The sequence below is a fragment of the Arachis hypogaea genome, chromosome 5 (genome assembly GCF_003086295.3).
Source record: "Arachis hypogaea cultivar Tifrunner chromosome 5, arahy.Tifrunner.gnm2.J5K5, whole genome shotgun sequence".
Taxonomy (NCBI): Eukaryota; Viridiplantae; Streptophyta; class Magnoliopsida; order Fabales; family Fabaceae; genus Arachis; species Arachis hypogaea.
The window spans coordinates 75,642,549-75,658,038 of record NC_092040.1 but is presented as its reverse complement, the minus strand read 5'-3'; the positions used below and the strand labels follow the sequence as shown (position 1 = coordinate 75,658,038).

The 15,490-nt window shown below is 39.7% G+C and overlaps 1 non-coding gene across 1 annotated transcript; it reads right to left on the bottom strand.

Annotated features, from left to right (window-relative positions):
- Positions 1–2,715: 2,715 nt before the first annotated feature.
- On the bottom strand, positions 2,716–2,823 carry LOC112804243 (small nucleolar RNA R71). The gene has a single exon (XR_003202859.1). It is a non-coding gene; the product is annotated as a small nucleolar RNA R71 (small nucleolar RNA).
- Between the last annotated feature and the right edge of the window lie 12,667 nt (positions 2,824–15,490).

Here is a 15,490-nt window from a genome sequence, read left to right as displayed (position 1 = left end):
GCGTTAGTGACAGACGCAAAAGAATCGCTGGATTCTATTCCGGCCTGAACGAGAACCGACAGATGATTAGCCATGCTGTGACAGAGCATAGGACCATTTTCACTGAGAGGATGGGAGGTAGCCACTGACAACGGTGAAACCCTACATAAGCTTGCCATGGAAAGGAGTAAGAAGGATTGGATGAAGACAGTAGGAAAGCAGAGAGACGGAAGGGAAGGCATCTTCATGCGCTTATCTGAAGTTCCTACCAATGAATTACATAAGTACCTCTATCTTTATCTTTGTGTTTTTATGCGTTCATCACCATATCCATTTGAGTTTGCCTGACTAAGATTTACAAGATGACCATAGCTTGCTTCATACTAACAATCTCCGTGGGATCGACCCTTACTCGCGTAAGGTTTATTACTTGGACGACCCAGTGCACTTGCTGGTTAGTTGTGCGAAGTTGTGTAATGCCATGGTATTGAACACCAAGTTTTTGGGGTTCATGACCGGGGATTATGAGAGTTGTGAAAAGTATTGTTCACAATTTCGCGCTATCAAGTTTTTCGCGCCGTTGCCGGAGATTGTTCAGTTTGGACAACTGACGGTTCATCTTGTTGCTTAGATTAGGTATTTATTTTTTTCGAAATTCTTGAAAAGGAATTCTAGAGTTTCATGATGATTTGTTGAAGTCTGGCTGGCTGACAAGCCATGTCTAATCTCATTGGACCGAGGTTTCAACTTATCATCACAAGAGCTTGTTGATTTCTATCAATCTTGCTTTTGGAGCAGTGATCTGCTAAGGCTTGGCTGGCCATTGGCCATGTCTAGTGTTTTGGACCGAAGCTTTCCTTGAAAGCTTGGCTGGCTGTGAAGCCATGTCTAATTCCTGGACCAGAGTCTTAGACTAGCATTGCACTGATTCCTGGAATTCTCATTAAGAATTTTGATACTTTTTTTTCACCTAATTTTCGAAAAAACACAAAAAAATTTACAAAGCCATAAAATCCAAAAATATTTCTTGTTTGAGTCTAGTGTCTCATGTTAAGTCTGGTGTCAATTGCATGCATTCATTCATGTGTCTTAAGGATCTTCAAGATGTTCTTGATGATTTCTTACTCTAATCTTTGAATTCTCTTGACTTGAGTGTTTATGTGTCTCATATGCATTCTCATTAGTGTCAGTAGTATACAAACTGCTAAGTTTGGTGTCTTGCATGCATTGCTATTTGATTTTAGTTGTATTTTGATTTTTCCTTATTATTAAAAATCCAAAAATATTTTTAATTTGTGTCTTCTCAAGTCAATAATACAGAGAATTGAAGATTCAGAACATGCAGCAGAGGAATTACACAGAAAAAGCTGGGGGTTCAAAACGCCCAGTGAAGAAGGACAGACTGGCGTTTAAACGCCAGCCAGGGTACTTGGTTGGGCGTTTAACGCCTAAAAGGGTATAGTTTTGGGCGTTAAACGCCAGAATGTGCACCATTCTGGGCGTTTAACGCCAGGATGGCACAAGGGGGAAGATTTTGTTTTCAAATCAAATTTTTTTAAGTTTTCAAAATTTTTTCAAAATCAAATCTTTTTCAAATCAATTTTTCAATCAAATCTTTTTCAAAATCAATTTCTTTCCATTTTCAAAGATACTTACTATCAATTAATGATTTGATTCAACATTTCAAGTATGTTGCCTTTTCTGTTGAGAAAGGTTTAATGTTTGAATCATATCTTTTCTTGTTAGTCAAGTTTTTAATTTTCAAAATCAAATCTTTTTAAAATGTTTTTCAAATCATATCTTCTCAATCACATTTTTTTTAAAACTAATCATATCTTCTTAACCACATCTTTTTCAAAATAATTTTCAATCAAATCTCTTTGATTTCTGATTTCAAAATCTTTTTCAAAAATCACTTGATCTCTTTCTCACTCTTGGTTTTCGAAAATTAATTAGTGTTTTTCAAAATGTTTTCAAAATTTCTTACTTAATTTTCGAAAACCACTTCCCTCCTTCTCACATCCTTCTATTTATGAACTAACACTATTCCTTAATGCAAGAATTCGAACTCCATCTTCTTTGACAAGTTCGAATTTTCTACTTCTGTCTTCTACTATTCTTTTCCTCTGACACTTCAAGGAATCTCTATACTGTGACATAGAGGATTCCACATTTTCTTGTTCTCTTCTCTTTCTTATGAGCAGGAGCAAAGACAAAAACATTTTTGTTGAGGCTGATCCTGAACCTGAAAGGACCTTGAAGAGAAAGCTAAGAGAAGCCAAAGCACAACTCTCTTTAGAGGACCTGACCGAATTCTTCAAAGAAGAAGAACACATGGCAGCCGAAAACAACAATGCCAACAATGCAAGGAAGGTGCTGGGTGACTTTACTGCACCTACTCCCGACTTCTATGGGAGAAGCATCTCTATCCCTGCCATTAGAGCAAACAACTTTGAGCTTAAGCCTCAATTAGTTTCTCTAATGCAACAGAATTGCAAGTTCCATGGACTTCCATTGGAAGATCCTCATCAGTTTTTAGCTGAATTCTTGCAAATCTGTGACACAGTCAAGACTAATGGGGTTGACCCTGAGGTCTACAGACTTATGCTATTCCCTTTTGCTGTAAGAGACAGAGCTAGAGCATGGTTGGACTCTCAACCTAAAGAAAGCCTGGACTCTTGGGAAACGCTAGTCAATGCCTTCTTGGCAAAGTTCTTTCCACCTCAAAAATTGAGTAAGCTTAGAGTGGAAATCCAAACCTTCAGACAGAAGGAAGGAGAATCCCTCTATGAAGCTTGGGAAAGATACAAACAATTAATCAGAAAGTGTCCCTCTGACATGCTTTCTGAATGGAGTATCATAGGTATTTTCTATGATGGTCTCTCTGAACTGTCCAAGATGTCTTTGGATAGCTCTTCTGGAGGATCTCTTCATCTGAAGAAGACGCCTACTGAAGCTCAAGAACTGATTGAAATGGTTGCAAATAACCAATTCATGTACACTTCTGAAAGAAAACCTGTGAACAATGGGACTAGTCAGAAGAAAGGAGTTCTTGAGATTGACACTCTGAATGCCATTTTGGCTCAGAATAAAATATTGACCCAACAAGTCAATATGATTTCTCAAAGTCTGTCTGGAATGCAAAATGCACCAAGCAGTACTAAGGAGGCTTCATCTGAGGAAGAAGCCTATGATCCTGAGAACCCTTCAATGGAAGAGGTGAATTACATGGGAGAACCCTATGGAAACACCTATAATCCTTCATGGAGAAACCATCCAAATCTTTCATGGAAGGATCAACAGAGACCCCAACAAGGTTTCAACAATAATAATGGTGGAAGAAACAGGTTTAGCAATAGCAAGCCTTTTCCATCATCTTCTCAGCAACAGACAGAGAGTTCTAAGCAGAATACCTCTGACTTAGCAACCATGGTCTCTGATCTAATCAAAACCACTCAAAGTTTCATGACTGAAACAAGGTCCTCCATCAGAAATTTGGAAAGACAAGTGGGTCAGCTGAGCAAGAAAATTATTGAACTCCCTCCTAGTACTCTTCCAAGCAATACAGAAGAGAATCCAAAAGGAGAGTGCAAGGCCATTAACATGGCCGAATTTTGGGAGGAAGAAGAGGCAGTGAACGCCACTGAGGAAGGCCTCACTGGGCGTCCACTGGCCTCCAATGAGTTCCCCAATGAGGAACCATGGGAATCTGAGGCTCAAAATGAGACCATAGAGATTCCACTAGACTTACTTCTGCCATTCATGAGCTCTGATGAGTATTCTTCCTCTGAAGAGGATGAGTATGTCACTGAAGAGCAAGTTGCTAAATACCTTGGAGCAATCATGAAGCTGAATGACAAGTTATTTGGAAATGAGACTTGGGAGGATGAATCCCCTTTGCTCACCAAGGAACTGGATGACTTGTCTAGGCAGAAACTGCCTCAAAAGAGACAGGATCCTGGGAAGTTTTTAATACCTTGTACCATAGGCACCATGACCTTCAAGAAGGCCTTGTGTGACTTAGGGTCAAGTGTAAACCTCATGCCTCTCTCTGTAATGGAGAAGTTAGGGATCTTTGAGGTGCAAGCTGCAAAAATCTCACTAGAGATGGCAGACAATTCAAGAAAACAAGCCCATGGACTTGTAGAGGATGTTCTGGTTAAAGTTGAAGACTATTACATCCCTACTGATTTCATAGTCCTAGAGACTGGAAAGTGCATGGATGAATCTATCATCCTTGGCAGACCCTTCCTAGCCACAGCAAAGGCTGTGATTGATGTATATAGAGGAGAGTTGATCATTCAAGTGAATGAAGAATCCTTGGTGTTTAAGGCTCAAGGATACCCCTCTGTCATCATGGAGAGGAAGCATGCAGAGCTTCTCTCAAAGCAGAGCCAAACAGAGCCCCCACAGTCAAACTCTAAGTTTGGTGTTGGGAGGCCACAACCAAACTCTAAGTTTGGTGTTGAACCCCCACATTCAAACTCTAAGTTTGGTGTTGGGAGGTTCCAACATGGCTCTGAGTATCTGTGAGGCTCCATGAGAGTCCTCTGTCAAGCTACAGACATTAAAGAAGCGCTTGTTGGGAGGCAACCCAATGTTATATTTTATCTATTTTATTTTGTTATTTTCTCTTTTTTGTAGGTTGATGATCATGAGAAGTCACAAAATCAATGAAAAAAGCAAAAACAGAATGAAAAACAGGAAGAAAAACAGCATACCCTAGAGGACGCACCTACTGGCGTTTAAACGCCAGTGAGGTTAGCTGTTGGGCGTTTAACGCCCAGTCTGGCACCATTCTGGGCGTTTAACGCCAGAAAGGGGCACTAGACTGGCGTTAAACGCCAGAAAGGGGCAAGAAGCTGGCGTTAAACGCCAGAAATGGGCACCAGCCCGGCGTTTAACGCCATAAATGGCTAAAAACGTGATTTTGTTTGCCATTTGGTGCAGGGATGACTTTTCCTTGACACCTCAGGATCTGTGGACCCCACAAGATCCCCACCTACCCTACCACTCTCTCTCTCTTCTTCACCCATTCACCAATCACCTCAACACCTCTTCCCCAAAAACCCTTCACCTATCAAATCTCATCTTTCTCTTCACCACTTACCTCCATCCTTCATAAAACCCCACCTACCTCACCATTCAAATTCAAACCACTTTCCCACCCAAACCCACCCTCAAATGGCCGAACCATACCCTTCCCCCTCTCCTATATATACCCTCCTTCACTCCTTCATTTTCACACAACATACACACCACTTCTCCCCCCTTTTGGCCGAACACAACGCCATTCCCTTCTTCTTCATTTCTTCTTCTTCTACTCTCTTCTTTCTTCTTTTGCTCGAGGACGAGCAAACATTTTAAGTTTGGTGTGGTAAAAGCATTGCTTTTTGTTTTTCCATAACCATTTATGGCATCCAAGGCCGGAGAAACCTCTAGAAAGAGGAAAGGGAAGGCAAAAGCTTCCACCTCCGAGTCATGGGAGATGGAAAGATTCATCTCAAGGGTGCATCAAGACCACTTCTATGAAGTTGTGGCCTTGAAAAAGGTGATCCCCGAGGTCCCTTTTTCACTCAAAAAGGGTGAATATCCGGAGATCCAACATGAGATCCAAAGAAGAGGTTGGGAAGTTCTTACCAACCCCATTCAACAAGTCGGAATCTTGATGGTTCAAGAGTTCTATGCCAATGCATGGATCACCAAGAACCATGATCAAAGTGTGAACCCGAATCCAAAGAATTATCTTACTATGGTTCGGGGGAAATACTTGGATTTTAGTCCGGAAAGTGTAAGGTTGGCATTCAAATTGCCTATGATGCAAGGAGATGAACATCCTTACACTAGAAGGGTCAACTTTGATCAAAGGTTGGACCAAGTCCTCACAGTCATATGTGAAGAGGGCGCCCAATGGAAGAGAGATTCAAGAGAGAAGCCGGTTCAATTGAGAAGGCATGACCTCAAACCCGTGGCTAGAGGATGGTTAGAGTTTATACAACGCTCAATCATTCCCACTAGCAACCGGTCCGAAGTTACCATAGACCGGGCTATCATGATCCATAGCATCATGATTGGAGAAGAAATAGAAGTTCATGAGGTTATAGCCCAAGAACTCTATAAGGTGGCGGACAAGTCCTCTACCTTGGCAAGGTTAGCCTTTCCTCATCTCATTTGTCACCTCTGTTATTCAGTTGGAGTTGACATAAAGGGAGACACCCCTATTGATGAGGACAAGCCCATCACTAAGAAGAGGATCGAGCACACAAGAGACCCCACTCATCATGAGATCCCTGAGATACCTCAAGGGATGCACTTTCCTCCACAAAACTATTGGGAGCAACTAAATACCTCCCTAGGAGAATTGAGTTCCAACATGGGACAACTAAGGGTGGAACATCAAGAACACTCCATCATCCTCCATGAAATTAGAGAAGATCAAAGAATCATGAGAGAGGAGCAACAAAGACAAGGAAGAGACATTGAGGAGCTCAAGCACTCCATAGGATCTTCAAGAGGAAGAAAGAGCCGCCATCACTAAGGTGGACCCGTTCTTTAATTTCCTTGTTCTTTATTCTTCTGTTTTTCAAATTTTTTTTATGCTTATGTTTATCTATGTTTGTGTCTTGTGATCATTAGTGTCTTAGTGTCTATGCCTTAAAGCTATGAATGTCCTATGAATCCATCACCTCTTTTAAATAAAAAACGTGCTTAATTGAAAAAAGAAAAAGAATTGCATGAATTTTGAATTTTATAACAGTTTAATTATTTTGATGTGGTGGCAATATTTTTGTTTTCTGAATGTATGCTTAAACAGTGCATATGTCTTTTGAATTTGTGGTTCATGAATGTTGGCTCTTGAAAGAATGATGAAAAAAGAGACATGTTACTGAGGATCTGAAAAATCATAAAAATGATTCTTGAAGCAAGAAGAAGCAGTGAATACAAAAAAAATTCGAAAAAAAGAGGGAAAAAAAAGAAAACGAAAAAAAAGAGGAGAAAAAGAAAGAAATAAAGTTGTGATCCAAGGCAAAAAGAGTGTGCTTAAGAACCCTGGACATCTCTAATTGGGGACTCTAGCAAAGCTAAGTCACAATCTGAAAAGGTTCACCCAATTATGTGTCTGTGGCATGTATGTATCCGGTGGTAATACTGGAAGACAGAGTGCTTTGGGCCACGGCCAAGACTCAATAAGTAGCTATATTCAAGAATCATCATACTTTACTAGGGGAATCAATAACACTATCTGGATTCTAAGTTCCTAAAGAAGCCAATCATTCTGGATTTCAAAGGATAGAGTGAGATACCAAAACTATTCAGAGGCAAAAAGCTAAAAGCCCCGCTCATCTGATTAATACTGATCTTCATAGATGTTTTTGGAATTCATTGCATATTCTCTTCTTTTTATCTTATTTGATTTTCAGTTGCTTGAGGACAAGCAACAATTTAAGTTTGGTGTTGTGATGAGCGGATAATTTGTACACTTTTTGGCATTGTTTTTAGTATGTTTTTGGTATGATCTAGTTAGTTTTTAGTATATTTTTATTAGTTTTTAGTTAAAAATCACTTTTTTGGACTTTACTATGAGTTTGTGTGTTTTTCTGTGATTTCAGGTATTTTCTGGCTGAAATTGAGGGACCTGAGCAAAAATCTGATTCAGAGACTAAAAAGGACTGCAGATGTTGTTGGATTCTGACCTCCCTGCACTCAAAGTGGATTTTCTGGAGCTACAGAAGCCCAATTGGCGCGCTCTCAACGGCGTTGGAAAGTAGACATCCTGGGCTTTCCATCAATATATGATAGTCCATACTTTGCCCAAGATTTGATGGCCCAAACCGGCGTTCAAAGTCACCTTCAAGATTTCCAGCGTTAAACGCCGGAACTGGCACCAAAATGGGAGTTAAACGCCCAAACTGGCACTAAAGCTGGCGTTTAACTCCAAGAAGAGTCTCTACACGAAAATGCTTCATTGCTCAGCCCAAGCACACACCAAGTGGGCCCGGAAGTGGATTTTTATGTCATTTACTCATTTCTGTAAACCTTAGGCTACTAGTTTTCTATAAGTAGGACCTTTTACTATTGTATTTTGATCTTTTGATCACTTTAGATCTTTAGATCATCTTTGGACATCTAGTTCTTAGATCACTTTGGGAGGCTGGCCATTCGGCCATGCCTAGACCTTGTTCTTATGTATTTTCAACGGTGGAGTTTCTACACACCATAGATTAAGGTGTGGAGCTCTGCTGTACCTCGAGTATTAATGCAATTACTATTGTTCTTCCATTCAATTCCGCTTGTTCTTGTTCTAAGATATCACTTGTTCTTCAACTTGATGAATGTGATGATCCGTGACACTCATCATCATTCTCACCTATGAACGTGTGACTGACAACCACCTCCGTTCTACCTTCGATTGGGTGAATATCTCTTGGATTCCAGATTGCACGATGCATGGTTGATCGCCTGACAACCGAGTGCTCGCCTGACAACCGAGCCAACCATTCCGTGAGATCAGAGTCTTCGTGGTATAGGCTAGAACTGATGGCGGCATTCAAGAGAATCCGGAAGGTCTAAACTTTGTCTGTGGTATTCTGAGTAGGATTCAATGATTGAATGACTGTGACGAGCTTCAAACTCCTAGCAGGCGGGGCGTTAGTGACAGACGCAAAAGAATCGCTGGATTCTATTCCGGCCTGAACGAGAACCGACAGATGATTAGCCATGCTGTGACAGAGCATAGGACCATTTTCACTGAGAGGATGGGAGGTAGCCACTGACAACGGTGAAACCCTACATAAGCTTGCCATGGAAAGGAGTAAGAAGGATTGGATGAAGACAGTATGAAAGCAGAGAGACGGAAGGGAAGGCATCTTCATGCGCTTATCTGAAGTTCCTACCAATGAATTACATAAGTACCTCTATCTTTATCTTTGTGTTTTTATGCGTTCATCACCATATCCATTTGAGTTTGCCTAACTAAGATTTACAAGATGACCATAGCTTGCTTCATACTAACAATCTCCGTGGGATCGACCCTTACTCGCGTAAGGTTTATTACTTGCACGACCCAGTGCACTTGCTGGTTAGTTGTGCGAAGTTGTGTAATGCCATGGTATTGAACACCAAGTTTTTGGGGTTCATGACTGGGGATTATGAGAGTTGTGAAAAGTATTGTTCATAATTTCGCGCTATCACTACTCCATTATCATAAATGTATATTTCACAAAATTAAGAGGGGAAATAAAAAGAGACATGATACACAATAATCAAAGGGATCAATTAAAAATAAAAATAGTCTTGTATTAATGAACTCTAAAAATAATCCAATGTTAACTCTGGACAAATCAAGAATATGGAAGAGTAAATGAAAAGTAGGTAAACAAACTAGAATGACCAGTTCCGGAGGTAGACTTTTGTCCATAACCAAAGCCAAAATCTTCAAATCCTAAATTATGAGTGTAAGGAAGAAAACCTAGAGGAGGAGTAAAATCAGATCTCCAAAAAACTAAAATTATGCGAAATGAATGTTATCATTTGTCTCTGCATGTTTCCTGGCTCTAATCTGCGTTTCTGGGCCGAACACTGGGTTAAAATGTAGCCCAGAATCTACGCCAGCGACTTCTGTAATTCTGCAGATCGCGCACGTCACGCGACCGCGTCGTCCACGCGTTCGCGTCACTCAGCGTTTTCTGTGCCACGCGTGCGCGTCGTCCACGCATTCGCGTCACTCGTGCAGCTTCCAATGCACGCGTTCACGTCAGGCACGCATTTGCGTTGCTGTGAATTTTTCCATTTCACGCGAACGCATGAGTCATATGCCCGCGTCACTTCTCGCTGGTCATCTCCTCAATTTCTTGTGTTCCTTCCATTTTTGCAAGCTTCCTCTCTATTCTCTAAGCCATTCCCGTCCTATGAAGCCTGAAACACTTAACACACAAATCACGGCATCGAATGGTATAAAGGAGAATAAGAATATACAATTAAAGGATCTTTAGGAAGCAAGTTTTCAATCTTAGAATAATTTTGAGAAGGAATTGTAAATACATGCAAATAATATGAATAAGCGGGTGAAGACTTGATAAAACCACTCAATTAAACACAATATAAATCATAAAATAATGGTTTATCAATGGTCCTCTATGGTTTCCCGCATGGCTAATCAGCTGTTAGTTCTCGATCATGTAGGAATAGGATTTACTATCCTTTTGCATCTGTCACCACACCCTACAATCGCGACTTTGAAGCTCGTCACAGTTATCCTATCCCAGATCCTACTTGGAATACCACATACAAGGTTTAGACTTTCCGGATCCCAAGAATACTGCCAATTGATTCTAGCTTATACCACGAAGACTCTGATCTCATGGAATGGAAGGCTCTGTTGTCAGGAGAGTCAACCATGCGTCATGAACCAGGAATCCAAGAGATACACACTCTAGCTTTCGCAAGCAGAACGGAAGTGTTTATCAGGCACGCGTTCATAAGTAAGAATGGTGATGAGTGTCACGTATCATCACATTCATCAGGTTGAAGTGCAAGTGAATATCTTAGAATAAGAATAAGCATGAATTGAATAGAAAATAGTAGTACTTTGCATTAATACTTGAGGAACAGCAGAGCTCCACACCCTTAATCTATGGTGTGTAGAAACTCCACAGTTGAAAATACATAAGAACAAGGTCCAAGAATGGCCGAATGGCCAGCCTCCCTAAATGGCATATGAATTCGAAAATAGGGAAAAAGACCCCTAGTACAGTAGTAAAAAGTTCTATTTATACTAAACTAGTTACTAGGGTTACAGAATTAAGTAAATGATGCAGAAATCCACTTCCGAGCCCACTTGGTGTGTGCTTGGGCTGAGCATTGAAACTTTCACGTGTAGAGGTCTTTCTTGGAGTTGAACGTCAGTTTGTAACTTGTTTCTGACGTTTAACTCTACTTTGCAACTTGTTTCTGGCGTTTAACGCCAGAATAGGGCAGAAAGCTGGCGTTAAACGCCCATTTGCATCGTCTAAACTCGAGCAAAGTATGGATTATTATATATTGCTGGAAAGCCATGGATGTCTAACGCAATTGAGAGTGCGCCATTTAGACTTCTGTAGCTTCAAAAATTCTATTTCTAGTACAGGGAGGTCAGAATCCAACAGCATCAGCAGTCCTTTGTCAGCCTCTGAATCAGATTTTTGCTCAGGTCCCTCAATTTCAGCTACAAAATACCTGAAATCATAGAAAAACCCACAAACTCATAGTAAATTCCAGAAAAGTGAATTTTTCTTAAAAACTAATAAAAATATACTAAAAACTAATTAAAACATACTAAAAACTATCTAAAAATAATGCCAAAAAGCGTATAAATTATCCGCTCATCGTACGGCTAATCAACTGTCGGATTTCTCATCTCGGATGAAAAATACCAAGCACAGCTACCGCATGGCTAATCAGCTGTCGGTTCTTGATCGTGTCGGAATAAGATCCAATGATCCTTATGCGCACTGTCACTGTGTCCAACAGTCGCGAGTTTGAAGCTCGTCACAGTCATCCCTTCTCAGATCCTACTCGGAATACAACAGACAAGGTTTAGACTTTCCAGATCTCAGGAATGCTGCCAATTAATTCTAGCCTATACCACGAAGATTCTAATCTCAGATTCAGATGCCCCATTGTCAGAGGGGAAATGATGTGAATCGTTGATTAGAGATCCAAGAGATATGCATTCAAGCTTGTTTTCATGTAGAACGGAAGTGTTTGTCAGGCACGCGTTCATAAGTGAGAATGGTGATGAGTGTCACTTGATACATTCATCATGTTCTTGTGTGTGAATGAATATCTTAGAATAAGAATAAGCTTGAATTGAATAGAAGAACAATAATACTTTGCATTAATACTCAAGGAACAGCAGAGTTCCACACCTTAATCTATGGTGTGCAGAAACTCCATCATTGAAAATACATAAGTGATAATGGTGTTCATTGGTTTCGGCCCCAGAGGGGGAACCAGAATAACCAAGACCTAGGTCTAAGGACTAAACGTCCAAAGATATGAGTACAATAGTAAAGAGTCCTATTTATACTAAACTAGTTACAAGGGTTACAGAAATAAGTAAATGATGCAGAAATCCACTTCCGGGCCCACTTGGTATGTGCTTGGGCTGAGCATTGAAGCTTTCACATGTAGAGACTTTTCTTGGAGTAAAACGCCAGCTTTTATGCTATTTTGGGCATTTAACTCCAGTTTTTATCCTGTTTCTGGCGTTTAACGCCAGCATAGGGCAGGAAGTTGGTGTTTGATTGCCGGTTTGTGTCATCAAAACTCAGACAAAGTATGGACTATTATATATTACTAGAAAGCCCAGGATGTCTACTTTCCAACGCAATTGAGGACACGCCATTTGGGCTCCTGTAGCTACAAAAAAATCTATTTCGAGTGCAGGGAGGTCAGAATCCAACAGCATCTGCAGTCCTTTTTCAGCCTCTGAATCAGATTTTTGCTCAGGTCCCTCAATTCCAGCAAAAAAATATCTGAATTCATAGAAAAATACATAAACATATAGTAAAGTCCAGAAATGTGAATTTTGCTTAAAAACTAATAAAAATATACTAAAAAGTAGCTAGATTCAACTAAAAATTACCTAAAAACAATGCCAAAAAGCGTAGAAATTACCGCTCATCAGTGTGTGATGCTTGAGAAATAATTTGTAATGAAAATGTGTAAACTGATTTTATTGCTTATCAGTAAAGTTTATTAAATTGAAGTGGCATGTTTATATACCTTTGAGAATCACAGATTTTTATAACTGAATAGTTCAGCAAACATTTGATAATCTTCCTGAATATGACGTTATTTCCATAATTGTGTCGATATCAATGATATAGGAGAAAAAACAAGGCCCGTTGGTAGATGAGAGTTGTTTATTGATGAACGGATAATTTATACGCTTTTTAGCATTGTTTTTAGGTAGTTTTTAGTAGGATCTAGCTACTTTTTGGGATGCTTTTATTAGTTTTTATGCAAAATTTATATTTCTGGACTTTACTATGAGTTTGTTTTTTCTGTGATTTCAGGTATTTTCTGGCTGAAATTGAGGGACCTGAGCAAAAATCTGATTCAAAGGCTAACAAAGGACTGCTGATGCTATTGGATTCTGACCTCCCTTCACTCAAAGTGGATTTTCTGGAGCTACAGAACTCCAAATGGCGCACTCTCAATTGTGTTGGAAAGTAGACACCCAGATAGTTCCAGCAATATATAATAGTTTATACTTTATTCGAGTTTTGATGACGCAAACTGGCGTTCAAACTCCCCTTGTCTGCCCTATTCTGAAGTCAAAACGCCAGAACTAGCATAAAGGTTGGAGTTAAACGCCCAAACTGGCATAAAAACTAGCGTTTAACTCCAAGAGAAGTCTCTACACGTGTAAAGCTCAATGCTTAGCCCAAGCACACACCAAGTGGGCCCGAAAGTGGATTTCTGCATCATTTACCTATTTTTGTAAACCCTAATAGCTAGTTTCATTATAAATAGGACCTCTTACTATTTGTATTTTCATCTTTTGATCATATTTTGATCTCTTGATCACATTTTGAGAGGCTGGCCTCACGGCCATGCCCGGATCTTGTTCTTATGTATTTTCAACGGTGGAGTTTCTACACACCATAGATTAAGGTATGGAGCTCTGCTGTTCCTCGAGTATTAATGCAATTACTATTGTTCTTCTATTCAAGTCAAGCTTATTCTTGTTCTAAGATACTCACTCGCACTTCAACATGATGAATGTGATGATCCGTGACACTCATCATCATTCTCACCTATGAACGCGTGCCTGACAACCACTTCCGTTCTACTTAAGATTGAGCGTGTATCTCTTGGATTCCTGGTCCACGACGCATGGTTGCCTCGCCTGACAACCGAGCCTTCCATTCCGTGAGATCAGAGTCTTTGTGGTATAAGCTAGAATTATTGGTGGCCATTCCTAAGAACCGAAAAGTCTAAACCTTGTCTGTGGTATTCTGAGTAGGATCTGAGATGGGATGACTGTGATGAGCTTCAAACTTGCGATTGTAGAGCGTAGTGATAGACGCAAAAGGATAGTAAATCCTATTCCTACGTGATCGAGAACCAACAGCTGATTAGCCATGCGGAAAACCGTAGAGGACCTTTTTCACTGAGAGGACGGGAGGTAGCCATTGACGCCAGTGAAACCCAACATATAGCTTGCCATGGAAAGGAGTATGAAGGATTGGATGAAGGTAGTAGGAAAGCAGAGATTCAAGAGGGATGAAGCATCTCCATACACTTGTCTGAAATTCCCACCAATGATTTACATAAGTATCTCTATCTTTATTTTTTGTTTATTTATCTTTTAATTATGAAAACTCCATGGGTTCCGCCTGACTGAGATTTACAAGGTGACCATAGAAACAATCTCCATGGGATTGACCCTTACTCACGTAAGGTATTACTTGGATGACCCAGTGCACTTGCTGGTTAGTTGTGCGGAGTTATGACAAAGTGTGATTCACGTTTGAGAGCACCAAGTCTATTGGTGCCATTGTTGATGATCACAATTTCGTGCACCAAGTTTTTGGTGCTGTTGCTGAGGATTGTTCAAGTTTGGACAACTGAGGTTCATCTTGTTGCTCAGATTAGGTAATTTTCCTTTATTTTGTTTTCAAAATGTTTTCAAAAATCTTTCAAAAATTTTTCTTCTTTTTCGTTTTTCTAAAGATAATTTTTGAAAAAACCAAAAAAATTTCATAAAATCTTAAAAACCCAAAAATATTTCATGATTCTTGTATGAATCTAGTGCCAAATGTTAAGTTTGGTGTTAATTACATGATTTTAATTATCTTGCAATTTTCAAAACACATGCATTGTGTTCTTGATGATCTTCAAGTAGTTCTTGATGAATTGCTTTGTTTGATCTTCATGATTTATTGATTTGCACTGCATGATGTTTTACATATGCATTCGTGCATTCATATGGCCCAAACATGAGAAAGTTCTAAGTTTAGTGTCCTCCATGTTTTCTTTCATTAAGAAAACTGAGTTCTTGATGTTCATCTTGATCTTCGAGATTGTTCTTGGTGTTCATCTTGACATTCATAATGTTCTTGCATATATCTTGTGTTTTAATCCAAGAATTATATGTTTTGACTCATTTTGTTGTTTTTCAAAATTGAAAATATATCTTCTTGAATAAAGGATATAGCAAAATGAAGATCCAAGAACATAAAGCAGAGGAATTACAGAGAAAAAGTTGGGCGTTCAAAACTGCAAGTTTTATGGACTTCCATCAGAAGATCCTTATCAGTTCATAACTGAGTTCTTGCAAATCTGTGATACTGTTAAGACCAATGGAGTTGATCCTGAAGTCTACAAGCTTATGCTTTTCCCTTTTGCTGTAAAAGACAGAACTAGAACATGGTTGGACTCACAACCTAGAGATAGCCTGGACTCTTGGGATAAGCTGGTCACGGCTTTCTTAGCCAAGTCCTTTTCTCCTCATAAGCTGAGC